This window comes from Hemitrygon akajei, chromosome 8, assembly GCF_048418815.1.
Source record: "Hemitrygon akajei chromosome 8, sHemAka1.3, whole genome shotgun sequence".
Taxonomy (NCBI): Eukaryota; Metazoa; Chordata; class Chondrichthyes; order Myliobatiformes; family Dasyatidae; genus Hemitrygon; species Hemitrygon akajei.
Window position 1 is genome coordinate 33,283,691 of NC_133131.1, and position 16,878 is coordinate 33,300,568.

Genomic DNA, 16,878 nt, shown 5'->3' on the forward strand with positions numbered 1-16,878 from the left:
ATGGACTACAGGGGTATAAATACCACCAGACTAGACATGTCCAGGCATCATTCCTGAAGATGATGGCAGAGTTTGTCATTGAAATGTCATTTATAATCTATACCTGTACCCGGCTGGAAGCCGGAGAAGAGTCCATTTGTTAATATTTTCTCTTTAATTTCTATTACCCCCTGAGTTTACGTTCTCTAGATCAGGGGTTCCCAACCTTTTTTATGCCATGGACTCTAATACCATTAAGTAAAGGGTCTGTGGACCCCAGATTGGGAATCCTTGCCCTGGATAAACTCAAATGGGTTTGCACAACATCTTTTTTCAATGCTGCGGTGGAGACCTTGATTAGGAATATAGTAAATATATCAGAAATTCCTCTAACTTTCCATGTTTACCGCTATGGAAAGGTTTTCTTAGTTTATATAAATCTTACTAAAGTCTCCTCATAATTATTTTTTTACACACGGTTGGTTTCCAGTAAGTTATCTCATCACCGTTTGATCATTATATTAAAAAAAATCTACCCACATAATAATAGCGATCTTCCCATTTTTAACACAATGAGATTCAGCCCTTAAACAATCAGGTGTATCCTTTCTTATGTAGAATTATAATATCCCAAATCAATGTAAGTTCAATCCTCTCCACTTTGAAATAACCACCATTGTTAAGAATCCATTCCTGTCCTTGCTCGAGCTATTTGAGCCACATTTTTGTTAATGCAACCACATTATAATCCCATGTGGCAGCTTGTGCCTGCAGCTCATCAACCTGATTAGTTACACTGCAGACGTTGACGTAGATACAACTTAATACCTCCCTTTTTACTTCCGCTATGTTCTTCAATCTGGTCCCAGCAAATTTTTGTCTATTTATAGCTTTACTAATATTTATACCACTCTGCCTTGTGATCTTATTTTGCTCTTTTCTGTTACGTTATGGTGCCTTCCTGCAGGATTAGTTTAAACTGTGTCTTTTGTGACGAATTATGTGAAACTGAACAAGGAATGATTATGTGTCCAAGATTGCTTGGGGTGAATGGGCAGTACAGCAGTGGCTAAATATTGAACTCCATTTTCACATTGACATGACGATTCGCAGAATGATAAGGGTCATCAACTTAAAATGTGAACATAAGGATTTAGGGAGAGCTGCTGTATATAAATAGGTTTTTGGAATGCAGTGCCACATTGAATGCTTTAAGCATAGATGATTTTATTTCTTCATTGGAAAACAGATATTTGACAGAGAATAGGATGCAGACTGATAGAGGAGAGTATAAGGTAGTTTTATGATTCTATTATTTTGGAGTCTATTTTTCAACTAACTGCATGATGAGGACAGGCAGCAGAAACCCCAAAGCATTAGCATTCATCCAGTTGCAATTTCTGTGTTCCGTGCATATTTATTCTCCTACAGTATATCAAGAAGCCAGTATTCAGGACTGTTTTTTTGAGTTGTCAGTTTTCCCTTGGCATGAATTTCCTTTCTCGGGCTTTTGATCAACTTACACTTGTATACTGGGTTGCTATCTGTTAGCCTGTCTAATTGTCAGATGAATCAGTGTGAGTTGAAAGTGATTATATATTATCAACTTGAAACATACAATTCAAAGGTTTATTTTCAGAGATTGCTATAAATTAAGAAATCAAGATCTTAATTGGATTGGAGTACATTAGCAATAAGGAAGTGTTGAACAAGTAGACTGGAATGTATTAGCAATTACCTATAAGCAGATTTCGGAAAAACATGCATTATTTTCTCTGAGTGCTAGGAATGAGGAGCAACCTTAGAAAAAGAATCAGGGTTATTATCACCGTCTTATTTGCCGTGAAATGTGTTGTTTTGTGACAGCAGTGGAGTGCAAAGTTATAAAAGTACAAAATAAATAAATAGTGCAAATATTAAATTAACAAGGCAGTGTTTATAGGTTCATGGGCCATTCAGAAATCTGATAGTAGAGGGGAAGAAGGGATTCCTGAACCGTTGAGGTCTCAGGCTTCTGGATCTCCTCTTTGATAGCAGAGTATGTGCTGGATGGCAAAGGTCCTTAGTGATGGATGCCACCTTTCTGAGGCACCATTTCTTGAAGATGTCTTGATGGTGGGGAAAGTTGTGCCCATTATGGAACTGGCTAAGTCTACTGCCCTCAATGCCATCGGAGCCTCCACAGTAGGCCGTGATGTAAACAATCAGAATGCTCTCCACCATACCTCAGTAGAAATTTGCAAGATCTTTAGTGACATTCAAAATCTTCTCAGTCTCCCAACAAAGTAGAAGGGCTGACGTGCCTGAGAGAAGAATATAAAATATGAGAGGGCAGATAGTAAGCCATGGTGGAAAGGCAGAACATGAGGGGGCATGGATTTAAGATGAGAGGGGGAAGTTTAAATGAGATGTGCAAGACAAGTCTTTTGTACAGGGAAGGTGTCTGGAACACGTTGCCAGGGGAGGGGTGGAAACTGATACAGTGAGATTGAAGAAGCTTTTCGACAGATGGAAAAACAGGCTGAGAATAGAGGGATAAAGACCATGTACAGGCAGATGAGATCAGATAGATTGGCATGATGGTCGATGCAGACACTGTGGGTTGAAAGGCCTTTTCCTGTGCTGTACTGTTCCACATTCTATGTACGATTTAGTATATTTGAGTCTTTTCTACCTCTTTTAGTGATTATCAGAAATGATTGATGGGAAATGGCTGAGATCAGATTAGAAAGATAATAAACTTTAAAGGAATCAGAGTGGTAAAAGGCTAATGAAAGCCTGTAGCAATTAGTATTGATCCAAACTAGAGTCAAAATTGAATATTTAAGGGAAATTTATTGTCATGTGTACCAGTACAGTGAGATACAGGTACAATGAAACACTTGCTCGTGCTGTCATCACTTAGATTCAGACAAGCCATAGAACAAAGAAGCTAAAGGGTAGCATGGTGGTGTAGTGGTTAGCACAACGCTTTACAGTACCAGCGACCCTGGTTCAATTCCCACTGCTGTCTGTAAGGAGTTCATATGTTCTGCCCGTGACTGAAAGCGTGGCTTTGCTCCAGGTACTCTGGTTTTTTCCTACAGTTCAGAGATGTACTGCTTGGTAAGTTTATTGGCGATTGTAAATTGTCCTGTGACTAGGCTAGAATTAAATTGGGGGATCGCTGGGTGGTGTGGCTTGAAGGGCTTGGCGGGCCTATTTTGCGCTGTATCTGAATAAATAAATAAACATAAATCATACCAAATGGTGCAAAGAAAGGCTTGCTATACAAAACATTAATGCAAACGAAAAGACAATCGTAGATAAGTCCATGATGTGGTCCTTAGTGTTTCATTGCTGAGGATGGGGTCGGTTGCGCAGGATGGCTCAAGAACTTGTGGTTTGTTCCTGAATATGATGACGGGGGACATCAAGCTTCTAATAGTAGCAACAAGAAAAATATAAAGATAGTCATATTTCCTTTTGAAACTGGATGCTTAACCTCCTCATCGGCAGACTTCAATCAGTATGGATCAGTAATAGCATCTCCTTCTCACTAACTATCAACTCAGTTCCACTCAGTGATACATGTTTAGCCCCCTGCTCTACTCTCTTTGCATGCACGACCAGGTCCTAAGGACAGATGCAATATCAGATGCAAATTTACTGACAATACCACCATTGTTGGTCGATTTATGGGTGTGACAAGTCAGTGCACTGGAGTGAGGTAGAACACATGAATGTGTATCTAGAATTTGAATGGCACACATTCTTGGTGTGCAATGGGGACTGCATGGACTTCTGCTGCCAAAGTGAGTCTCCCAAAATAAATCATGAAGTATTTTCTTAATGTACTTCTTTAAGATGTTGAAATCCTTTCTGGGTTTTTCCCACACTTTATCACTACTGGGTTGGCAGTAGCAGTGAGAAATGGATGAGTACAGGCTGGATGCTCACTTTACAATAGCTGTAGGCTTTTCAAAAAAAACATTATTTTCATCATCTAGATATTGCTAGCAAAGCCAGCATTTATTTTCCAATTCTAACTGTCCTTGAAGGTGGTGACAGTGAGCTGCCTTGCAATCGTTGGTGAAGGTATTCCATAATATTGTTGGATCAGGAGTTCCAGGCCTTCGACCCTTTGATGATGAAGGAGCAGCAAGTGAAGATGGTGAATGACTTCAAGGGGAACCTGTAGGTGGCAGCATTCCCGTCTTACTGCCCTTGTCCCTGAAAAGAGAGGTCGAAGTAAATGTATTATCGAAGTAGGTATATGTTGCCATATACTAACTTGAGATTAATTTTCCTTCAGGTATTTATAATAAAAATAAAAATATATAATAGAATTTACAAAAGAACTATAAAGCAAAGACTGACAAGCAACCAACGTACAAAAAAGTGGACAAATTGTGCAAATAAAAAATACTATATAAGATTTGTAAACATAGAACATAGAATAGTGTGGAATGAGCTTCCAGTAGAAGTGGTAGAGGCAGGTTCGATATTGTCATTTAAAGTAAAATTGGATAGGTATATGGCTAGGAAAGGAACGGAGGGTTATGGGCTGAGTGCGGGCCAGTGGGACTAGGTGAGTCTAAGCGTCGGCACGGACTAGAAGGGCCAAGATGGCCTGTTTCCATGCTGTAATTGTTATATGGTTATATGGTTAATAGTACAGCACAGTACAGGCCTTTGACCCACAATGTTGTGCTGACCCTCAAACCCTGCCTCCCATATAACCCCCCACCTTAAATTCCTCCATATACCTGTCTAGTAGTCTCTTAAATTTCACTAGTGTATCTGCCTCCACCACTGACTTCCTCTAATATCCCCCTTGAACTTCTCACCCCTTACCTTAAAGCCATGTCCTCTTGTACTGAGCAGTGGTGCCCTGGGGAAGAGGTGCTGGCTGTCCACTCTATCTATTCCTCTCAATATCTTGTATACCTCTATCATGTCTCCTCCCATCCTCCTTCTCTCCAAAGAGTAAAGCCCTAGCTCCCTTAATCTCTGATCATAATGCATACTCTCTAAACCAGGCAACATCCTGGTAAATCTCCTCTGTACCCTTTCCAATGCTTCCACATCCTTCCTATAGTGAGGTGACCAGAACTGGAAACAGTACTCCAAGTGTGGCCTAACCAGAGTTTTATAGAGCTGCATCATTACCTCATGACTCTTAAACTCTATCCCTTGACCTATGAAAGCTAACACCCCATAAGCTTTCTTAACTACCCTATCTACATGTGAGGCAACTTTCAGGGATCTGTGGACATGTACCCCCAGATCCTTTGCTCCTCCACACTACCAAGTATCCTGCCATTTACTTTGTACTCTGCCTTGGAGTTTGTCCTTCCAAAGTGTACCACCTCACACTTCTCCGGGTTGAACTCCATCTGCCACTTCTCAACCCACTTCTGCATCCTATCAGTGTCTCTCTGCAATCTTTGACAATCCTCTACACTATCCACAGCACCCCAATGTGTCGTCTGAAAATTTGCTAACCCACCCTTCTACCCCCATATCCAGGTCGTTAATAAAATTCACGAAAGATAGAGGTTCCAGAACCAATCCTTGTGGGACACCACTAGTCACAACCGAATCCGAATGTACTCCCTCCACCACAACCCTCTTTCTGTAGGCAAGCCAATTCTGAATCCACCTGGCTAACTTCCCCGGATCCCATGCCTTCTGACTTTCTGAATAAGCCTACTGTATGGAACCTTATCAAATGCAAGAGTCTTTGAAAGTGAGGTTGTAAATTGTAGAAGCGGTTCAGAGTTGTAGTGAGTGAAGTGTTCCACACCAGTCAGGGACCTAATGGTTGTAGGGGAAGAACTATTCCTGCACCTAAGGCTTCTGCACCTCTTGCCCAATGATAGCGGTGGGAAGAGGACACAGTGTGGATGATGGGGATGACGGCTACTGCTTCATTGTGGCAGTACTCCTTGTGAATGTGCTCAACGGTGGGGAGAGCTTTGCCAGTGATGGACTGGGCTTTATCCACTACTTTCTGTAGTCTTCTCTGTTCCTGGACATTAGTGCTTCCATTATCAGGCCTTGATGAAACCAGTTGGGATACTTTCCACTGTGCACCTGTGGTCATTTGTCCAAGTTTTCAGGTTTCAGATTTAATATCACCGGCATATGTTGCAAAATTTGTTGTTATGCAGCTACAGTACAATGCAATACATAGTGATAATCAATTGTATATTGCAGTAAGTATATACCTGTATATATTAAAAAGCTCAATTAAATAGCTTTAAAATTTAAATAGCTAATTAAATAGAGAGAAAAAATAGTGAGGAAGTGTTCATGGGTTCAATGTCCATTCAAAAATTTGATGGCAGTGAGAAGAAGCTGTTCCTGAATCATTGAGTATGTGCCTTCAGGCTCCTGTACCTCCTCGCTGATGGGCATGTCCTGGGTGATGGGAGTTCTTAATAATGGATAATGCCTTTTTGAGGCATTGCTCCTTGAAGATACCCTGGATGCTGGGAAGGTTAATGCCCATGATAGTGCTGGCTAAGTTCACAACTTTCTGCAGCTTATTTCGATCCTGTGCAGTGATTTCCTCACACCCCACCCCTTACCAGACAGTGATGCAGCCAGTTAGATTGATCTCCACCATATATCCATAGAAACTTGCGAGTGTCTTTAGTGACGTACCAAAACTCCTGAAACTCCTCATGAAGTATAGCTGCTGCCGTGCCTTCTTTGTAACTGCACTGATGTGCTGGGCCCAGGACAGATCCTCAGAGATGTTGACAACAAGGAGCTTGAAATTGCACAACTAATCCCTCACGGAGGACTGGTGTGTCCTCATCTTACTCTTTCTGAAATTCACAATCATTTCATTGGTCTTACTGATGTTGAGTGCTTGTCATGGTTCCGTTTGGCTGTTACCCTTTAACGCTCCTTTCTCCCTGATTATGCCCTAATTTCAGTCATTAGATTTCCAATTGCTGCTAGTTTACTTAATGTTTAGGAATTTAATCCAGCAAAAAAAGTTTTATGGGAAAAGGGTTATAAATTTATACTGCGCCACCCGGCAACACTGATAATTTTTTTGGATGACGGAAAAAGATTTTTTACTGATCATTGGGATGCAGAGGAGTTTGCACAAGAACTCCCGAATATTCACTAGACACAGTAAAGATTTAAAAGTGAAACAGATTAAAGATGAAGACGGGGACAGTGAAATGAATTGATGGACATTAAGGACAGAAGAATATTTAAATATACTTTTAATTATATGATACAGGGGGAGAAAGGTAAAAATTTGAGAAATATTAATCGGGAGTAGTGATATTATTTTTTCTTCTCTTATATATACTTTTTTATGTTACGGGGGAGCTGGGGGAACTTCAGATCGATCGCTATGGGATTCACGTGTGTAATCATGGCGATTGCCATGACCCGCACAACGGAGGGGGGTAATGTTGTGTTTTTTTCATTCACAACATTAGCCGGGGGGGGGGGGGTTGTTTTTTTTTCTTTATAATCTATTTTTCTTTTATCTTTCTTTCTTTGCTTGGATGATCGGAGGGGAGACACATGGCAACATGGAGAATTTAAAAATAATTCCCCAAGGTACTATGAGAGTTGAAATATTATGTATTATTATAGACTGGAGTAACCCCATTAAAAGTAATGACTAATTTACTGAATTTTTAAAGTTTTAATGTTAATGGGCTTAATGGACCAGTGAAAAGAAAAAGAATTTTAACATACATTAAGAAAATGAAAATAGATATAGCTTTTATACAAGAAACACATTTAACAGAGATAGAACATCAGAAATTAAAGAGAGACTGGGTCGGAAATGTTATAGCAGCTTCATTTAATTCAAAAGCGAGGGGAGCTGCAATTTTGGTCAACAAAACTTTACCAATTAAAATACAAAATGTATTAATTGATTCTGTGGGAAGATATGTAATTATACATTGTCAAATCTTTTCAGAACTATGGACTCTTATGAATATTTATGCACCAAATGAAAACAATGTAGAATTTATACAAGAGGCTTTTTTGATTTGGCTGACGCACACGATAAAATATTAATAGGTGGAGACTTTAACTTTTGTCTAGACCTAGTTTTAGATAGGTCAACAAAGGTTGTTACAAAACCAAAAGTAGCAAAATTAACTTTATCATTGATGAAAGATTTAAATTTGATTGATATATGGAGAAGAATTAACCCAAGAGAAAGAGATTATTCATTTTATTCAAATAGACATAAAACTTATTCAAGGATAGATTTTTTCCTACTATCAGCAAATATTCAAGACAGAGTGAAAAATATGGAATATAAAGCAAGAATATTGTCAGATCATTCCCCCTTGATAATGATGACAATGATAATGATGGATAAGGAGGAATAGATTTACAGATGGAGATTTAATTCAATATTATTAAAACGTCAAGATTTTTGTGATTTTATGAAAAAACAGATTCTTTTTTTTAGATACAAACTCACATTCAGTTGATGATAAATTTATATTATGGGAAGCGATGAAGGCATATTTGAGAGGCCAGATAATAAGTTATACTTCTAAAATTAAGAAGGAATATATGGTAGAAATAGATCAATTGGAAAAAGAGATTACAAAATTAGAAAAAGAATCTCAAAGATATATGACAGAAGAAAAACAAAGACAACTTATTAATAAGAAGCTACAATATAATACACTTCAGACATACCGAACAGAAAAAGCAATTATGAGAACTAAACAGAGATATTATGAACTAGGTGAAGGATCACACAACATTCTTGCTTGGCAGTTAAAAACAGACCAGGCTTCCAAAACGATAAATGCAATTAGAACAAGTGTAAATAAAATTACTTATAAACCTTTAGAAATCAATGAAACTTTAAAATTTTTTTATTTTGAACTGTATCAATCAGAATCACAAAATGATATTGTTGAGATAGAAAGGTTTTTATCACAAATAACTCTCCCAAAATTGAATTTGGAAGAACAGAAGGGATTAGATGTGCCTTTTACATTAAAAGAGGTCGAAGAAGCTCTAGGATCACTTCAGAGTAATAAATCTCCAGGAGAAGATGGTTTTCCACCTGAATTTTACAAAAAGTTTAAAGATTTATTAATTCCTCCTTTTATGGAGCTAATACACCAAGCGGAAAGAACGCATAAACTTCCAGAATCTTTTTCGACAGCTATTTTAATAGTATTGCCAAAAAAAGACAGAGATCTTTTAAAGTCAACATCATATAGACCTCACGACTGAATCTGCAGATGCTGGAAATAAATAAAAAACCCAAAATGCTGGCAGAACTCAGCAGGCCAGACAGCATCTATGGGAGGAGGTAATAACGACATTTTGGGCCGAAACCCTTCATCAGGAGTGAAGTAACATGGGATGGTCGAGGGGGAATAAGAAGTGGGGGGAGGGATAAAGTAGAGAGCTGGGAAGTGATAGGCTGGAGGGAAATAGGCTAGTGGGAAGGTGGAGAATTATGGGAAATAAAAGAGAAAGAAAGGTAGGGCTGGGGGGAGAGATTATAGTGAGGGGGGAAAAAGAGAGAGAAAGAGAACCAGACTAAAATAATATAGGGATGGGGGTAAGGGTGGGGGGCAGGGGTATCAACGGAGGTCAGTGAGTTGGATGTTCATGCTGGCAGGAAGGAGGCTACGTAGACGGGAGATAAGGTATTGCTCCATCGACCTGCGTGTGGCCTCATCTTGACGATAGAGGAGGCCATGGACAGACATGTCGGAGTGGGAGTGGTCTGTGGAATTGAAGTGTGTGGCCACAGGGAGAACCTGCCACTGCTGGAGGACCGAGCGCCGGTGTTCGGCGAAACGGTCTCCCAGTCCGCGGCAGGTCTCCCCAATGTATAAATGGCCACATTGGGAGTACCGGATACAGTATATCACCCCAGTTGACTCGCAGGTGAAGTGGTGCCTCACCTGAAAGGACTGTCTGGGGCCTGGGATGGTGGTGAGGGAAGAAGTGTGGGGGCAGGTGTAGCACTTCTTCCGTTTGCAGGGATGAGTGCCCAGAGGGAGGTCCGTGGGGAGGGATGGGGGGGGGGGATGAATGGACAAGGGAGTCGCGTAGGGAACGATCCCTGCGGAAAGCCGAGAGTGGGGGGGGGGGGGGGGGGAGGGGAAGATGTGGTTGGTGGTGGGATCAAGTAGGATGTGGCGGAAGTTACGGAGGATTATACGTTGAATCTGTAGGTTGGTAGGGTGATAGGTGAGGACCAGGGGGACTCTATCTATAGTACAATATAACTTTTTACATCAAATATATATTACACCACAAAAAATAAATAGATTAAACTCAAATTTATCTGATCAATGTTTTTGATGTAATCAAGAAATTGGTACTTTTTTACACTCTACTTGGTCTTGTTTTAAAATTCAACCTTTTTGGACAAATTTAAGAGTTTTACTGGAACAAATTATTGGAATACAACTTCCAATTAATCCAACATTATTTTTACTAGGTGATATTGAAGGGATAAAATCGAAATCCAAATTGAATAAATATCAGAAAGAATTCATAAAAATTGCATTGGCAGTAGCCAAAAAGGCAGTTACTTGGAAATCGGATTCATACTTAAGTATAGACCGTTGGAAGAACGAAATTTTTAGCTGCATTCCACTTGAAAAAATTACTTATAATTTAAGAGATAAATATGAAATATTTCTGAAAATTTGGCACCCTTATTTACAAAAGATAGGATTAAATATATAGGTGCTCCGAAGATAAAATTATTGGTTATCTGGGGAAAGAATTAAATATACATATTAAAGCTATTATGAACTCCATGGAGAATGTGGGGATCTTCCGATATCCAGGCATTCTTTCTTTCTTTCTTTTTTCTTCTCTTTTTTTTCTATAGGGATATGTTTGGGGGTCGGGAAGGGTTGACAATTTTTTTTTTCTTCTGTAACCTATTTGAAAATTCAATAAAAAAATTAAAAAAAAAGATTCCTCCAGTTTGCTGTTCTACGTTCACGTCTACGTCAGTATCCCCGACTCTGTTGACGTGCCGGTGTCCTGCACTTGGGTTCTCCTCAGTCGCCCTGTGCAGCTGTGCTAGGTTGTTGTTGCGACACCACTCAACCAACTGATAATGCCAAATCCTGCCGAAAGGGGACATGCCGAATCTATGCAAACTTCTACCAACGTAAAGGTGCTGGTGTGCTTTCCTTCTGATGGTACTTACGTGCTGGTCCCAGGACAGATCTTCAGACATGATCACATCAAGGTATTTAAAGCTCCCGACCCTCTCCATCTCCGATCACATGAAGAGGACTGGCACATGGACCTTCAGCTTCTTCTTCCTGTGGTCAATAATCAGCTTTTTCATGTTACTGACATTGAATGAGAGATTGTTGTTTTGGCACCACTCATGCAGGTTTTCAATCTCCCTCCAAAATGACAATTCATCACCACTTTTGATTCAGCAAACAACAGTGAAATTGTCAGCATACTTAAAAACAAAATTGGAGCTGTACTGAGTCACACAATTATAGACATATAGTGAGTAAAGCAGGGGAGATGTTGATGCCAATCTGTACTGACTGCTGTCTGTAAGTTAAAGGATTCAGTTGCACAAGGAGGTATCAAGGCCTAGGTCTTAGAACTTCAGAGGGATGATATCATTGAATGCTGAGCTGTAGTCAATGAAGACTACAATGTAGTCAATGTAGTCTAACGTATCCATCTTCATTGGCCAGATGTTCCAGAGCTGGGTAAAGAGACAATTAAATAGCATCTGCTGTTGACCTGTTGTGACAGTAGGCAAATTGGAATGGATCCAGGTCACTCTTCAAGCAGGATTTGATAGGTTAACAAGGCTCTGTCTGGTTAGGTGAACAGCCTCTCTGCATTTTGTCAATGGTACGCATTGCTGCCAGATGGTGTAGATAGTGAATATTTAAGGTGGAAGGTGGGGTACCAGTCAAGCAGGCTGCTTTGTTCTGAAAGATATTGAGCTTCTTGAGTTGTTGTGTGCTCATCCAGGCAAGTGGTTACCATGGGGATGAAGAATCTGAAGTGGTGGCTGCAGGCCGGGATGGAAACAGGAGGGTGAAAAGTCAAGGGGAGGGGAAGGAAATCAAGTGGAGAGGGTTTTAATAGCATGTGTCTCCCTTGAACCATGTAGTTAGTGCTGGGGATAAGTTGATCTGGCTGATAAAGAGGTAGGGTGTGATTGTATCCTCAACTACATTTGGAAATTCTTAATATTGTTTCGTCCATTCACCCATTTAACATTCCATTTTCATTGCTATATCAGGCTGGTCAGCTTGTACGATCTATATGAGTCTTTTTTTGTTGAGGAAGATCCACGCAAAGAACAAAGGGTCCACAGCTTAAAGTCATGATGATGAAAATAATGGTAAAACATATGGAATGATTTCAGAATCAGAATCAGGTTTATTATCACAGGCATGTGTTGTGAAATTTGTTAACTTAGCAGCAGCAGTTCAATGCAATTCATAATATAGAAGAGGAAAAATAATAATAATAATAAATAAATCAATTATAGTGTACGTATATTGAAGAGATTAAAAATCCGTGCAAAAAACAGAAATAATATATATTTAAAAAGTGAGGTGGTGTTGAAGGGTTCAATGTCCATTTAGGAACCAGAGGGGAAGAAGCTGTTCTTGGATCATTGTGTTCCTTCGGGCTTCTGTACCTCCTACCTGATGGTAACAGTGAGAAAGTGGCATGCTCTGGGTGCTGGAGGTCCTTAATAATGGACGTTGCCTTTCTAACACACTGCTGCTGAAAGGTGTCCTGGGTACTTTGTAGGCTAGTACCCAAGATGGAGCCAACTAAATTTACAACCCTCTGCAGCTTCTTTCGGTCCTGTGCAGTAGCCCCCCACCCCCCCATATACCAGACAGTGATGCAGTCTGTCAGAATGCTCTCCACGGTACATCTATAGAAGTTTTGAGTGTACTTGTTGGCATACCAAATCTCTTCAAACTCCTAATGAAGTATAGCCACTGTCTTGCGTTCTTTATAACCGCGTCACTATGTTGGGACCAGGTTAGATCCTCAGAGAACTTGACACCCAGGAACTTGAAGCTGCTCACTCTCTCCACTTCTGATCCCTCTATGAGGATCGGTATGTGTTCCTTCGTCTTATCCTTCCTGAAGTCCACAATCAGCTCTTTTGTCTTACTGACGTTGACTGCCAGGTTGTTGCTACGGCACCATTCCACTAGTTGGCATATCTCGCTCCTGTATACCCTCTCATCACCATCTGAGATTCTGCCAACAAAGGCTGTATCATCAGCAAATCTATAGATGGTACTTGAGCTATGCCTAGCCACACAGTCATGGGTCATGGGTATACAGAGAGTAGAGCAGTGGGCTAAGCACACACCCCTGAGGAGCACCAGTGTTGATCGCCAGTGAGGAGGAGATGATATCATTAACCCGCACAGATTGTGGTCTTCTGGTTAGGAAGTCGAGGATCCAATTGCAGAAGGAGGTACAGAGGCCCAGAATCTGTAACTTCTCAATCAGGATTGTAGGAATGATCTTATAAATGTCTCAAAACTTTATGAACAATGAATAACTTTACGGTGAAGTGATTGATGTTAGTTGGTTTGTTATAACAGCCATGTTATTTCATCAGCAGCAACTGAATGAATATAGGAAGCATCAAGAAGCAATGATTGGGTGAGGATGTTCTTGGGGATAACCCCACTGCAGGAGGAAGTGCTTTGGGTCATGTTCCATGCTTTACTAATGGCTAATTTTCCATTGTCTTGTTCTCTGGTTTACTAAAGATAATAGAAGAAACCATTGATAATTTATTAAATATAAATAGAACAGCCTTTCAGTAGTTTTATAAGTGGCACACTTTGTGAATGCTCATAACACAGACCATAATTCACAATCTTTGATCCAGTTTTGCCATTAAGTAAATAACTTACATTATGCACATTAGTTGTGTCATCATATATGCAACTCACAGTGGGAGAATGACATGAGAATTCTGGTGAATCTCAGCAGAACTGCTCAATCCAGTATTGTTGTTGGTGCGACTTCAGTACCATAGGAATACAAACATGAAAAATCTGTCGTAAATCAGGAGAAGAAGCATTATTTTTGCATAAAAAAGTGAGCAAATTAAGGCAAAGATTTATTCTGTTCAAAAATTCAGTATTTGTGTTAGCGATCATTCTTTCTGGAGATGCCAAAAATGTTTTTATTTTCCTTCTGCCAGGCAATGCTCCAGTCAACACAGTTATTCTCTGGAAATATAATTTACTTTTATTTATTTCCTGTGCATGGTACATTTAACTTACTTAACGGTAGAAATAATCTCCCATTAAAATCAAAGTGCATCTCAACATGTCATGAAGCTCTAAATTATATGAGCTTAAAGCAATTTTGTTTTACATTGGGAGGGTGAATGATTCATTATCCAATCACTTCTTTTTCCACTTCTTCTTCCTTGTCTCCATGTAAAATCTATCCAGCATCTAAATTGAAATTAGACTAACAGTTTAAACAGAGATTCCAGATGGGGTTATCCTAGAGAATGCAGTAACACTCAAATTTATTATTGATTGCAACTGAGTTAGAATTTCTTCTGCTGGCAAAATACAAACTCTTTGTGTTAACACAAAATAATCTTCAAATTAATGGCTCCACATTCTGATATAAAAACAGACGATGCATGAAAAATTCAGCATGTCGGGCAGCATCTGTGGAGAAACAGAGTTTAGTTTTCAAGTCAAAGACTCTTTGTGGTGTCCTAGTTCCAGGCAGCTCACACTTAAATACTGCAAAAAGACAAATTAACGACACATTCTGCTCTGCTTTTGAAATTCAGGCCCACTAATTGAATTTTGTTTTAATTCTTAACATTGTTTGGTTGAATCACCCATTTTGCATGCATTTCTACTGCTATATCAGACTGGTCAATTTGTACATTCTGCATAAGTTTCTTTTTGTAGAAAGAAATCCACACAAAGAACAAAGGGTCCACAGCTTAGAGAAGCAGTGATGAAAATATTTGTAAGATATATGGAATGATCTTATAAATATCTCAAAACTTTAAGAAAAATGAATAACTTTAAAGCAAAGAAATTGATGCTAGGTGGTTTATTATAACAGGCATGTGATTCCATTAGCAGCAATTGAATAAATATAGGAAACATCAAGAAGCAATGACTGTGTGACAGAATTCTTGGGGATAACTGCACAGCAAGAGGAAACCCTTTGGGCCATCTTTCCTGCTTCGCTACAGGCTAGTTTCCCATGGACTGTGGTTCACTTCAAGTGATTATGAAATGCTTTATCCATTGCTGTCATTAATCTATTATTTATCACTATTTGTGACAAATATTTAGAGTGTCAAAATACCATTGGTTGCAGGAGGCAGGGATGATTTGGGATGTGCATGTCTTCATCACTTTCAGAGCAATGGACAGAATGGGCTCAGATGGAATTAAGATTTGATTTGAACAGCATTAGCATGCAAGACTGAAGGGTCAGAAGATAAAAGGGGAGTCAGAATGATCGTAGTTCTTTTCTTGGAAAATAATATTTCCTGACAAAAACAAACAAGGATTAAGACGGTAATAAGGTGTGGAACTGTGTTTATGATTGAGCCCAAATTAACAGTGATAAGCAGTTCACTGGAGAGTAGATTGTGCTTAATTGTATGATGGGAGATCGTTTTAATCAGAATACCCATGCCTTGGGTGTGACTGATTTGGCGACAGCTGGTCAAACGAGTAGAACAATTTGTGGATGGACAAAACCGAATATCTATATTGTTGGATGAATGCGATTTGCATTATGAAAACACTGTAGTAACATTATGAATATCTTGTGACCAACACTGGGTTCTAACTAGGGGAAAAATTTAAGAATCATCTCCCTTGATGAATTGCAAATGACTCCTAGAAAATCCTGTGTGATGGTCACTGAAACTGAAGAAGGACACTATTGAGAACCTCAAATCCATTCATATGGAGCAGACAGAAACACAGCATAGATGATAGGACTGTCCCACAAATTACCTAAGCTCCCACTCCACCATGCATTACCTGCCCTATCCATGGAAGAATCTATAGTTGACACATTGGCCTCCGTAAGACCTAATAATTCTCTAAACTGTTGTGGAAGACAGTCATTCTTGATCTCAAAAGAGAAGATGAATTGCAGGATATTTAGTTCTAGTTCATGGCATAGGATTTAGCATTTCTCCCGTTTATTTTCCATAAACAGTGGAAATAGACACATTTTACACATGTTGCTCAAAATGTTTGGTTTTATGCTAGCCTGTTGGTATTTTGGATCTTAAGACATAGGAGAAGAATTAGGACATTTAGCACATTGGATCTGCTCTGCCATTCCATCATGGCTAATTTATAATGCCTCTCAATCCTATTCTCCTGCTTTCTCCCCATAACCTTGTGGTGAACTACATATACCTGTCTGAACACGCCCCCCCGCTGACTGCTCCTGTGGCTCCTCCCACAGACCGTGGCTCCTCCCACGGACCCTGGTATAAAGGCGATTGGAGACACAGCCCCGGCCTCAGTCTCCAGGATGTAGTGTGGTGGTCATTTGCTGCTTGTTCTTTCTTCCAGCCAATAAAAACCTATATCTCGCCTCACATCTCCGAGAGTTATTGATGGTGCATCAAACCTTTGACACTTAATAATCAAGAACCTATCGTTCTGCCTTAAACATACCCAGAAAACTGATCTGCTCAGCTGTCTATGGCAATTAATTCCACAGATTCACTACACTTTGGCTGAAGAAGTTCTTTCTCATCTCTGTTCTAAGACCATGAGATGTAAGAGCAGAATTTGGCCTTTTGGACAATCGAGTCTGCTCTGCCATTTTATCATGGCTGATCCAATATTCCTCTCAGCAGCGAATGCCTGCCTTCTTCCC

At 39.7% G+C, this 16,878-nt stretch overlaps 1 protein-coding gene across 2 annotated transcripts in view; it reads left to right on the forward strand.

The window, feature by feature from the left end:
• galnt17 (polypeptide N-acetylgalactosaminyltransferase 17) overlaps positions 1 to 16,878 on the forward strand; it is a 462,724-nt gene that overhangs the window by 232,872 nt on the left and 212,974 nt on the right. The gene's annotated exons all lie outside the window — the stretch shown is intronic.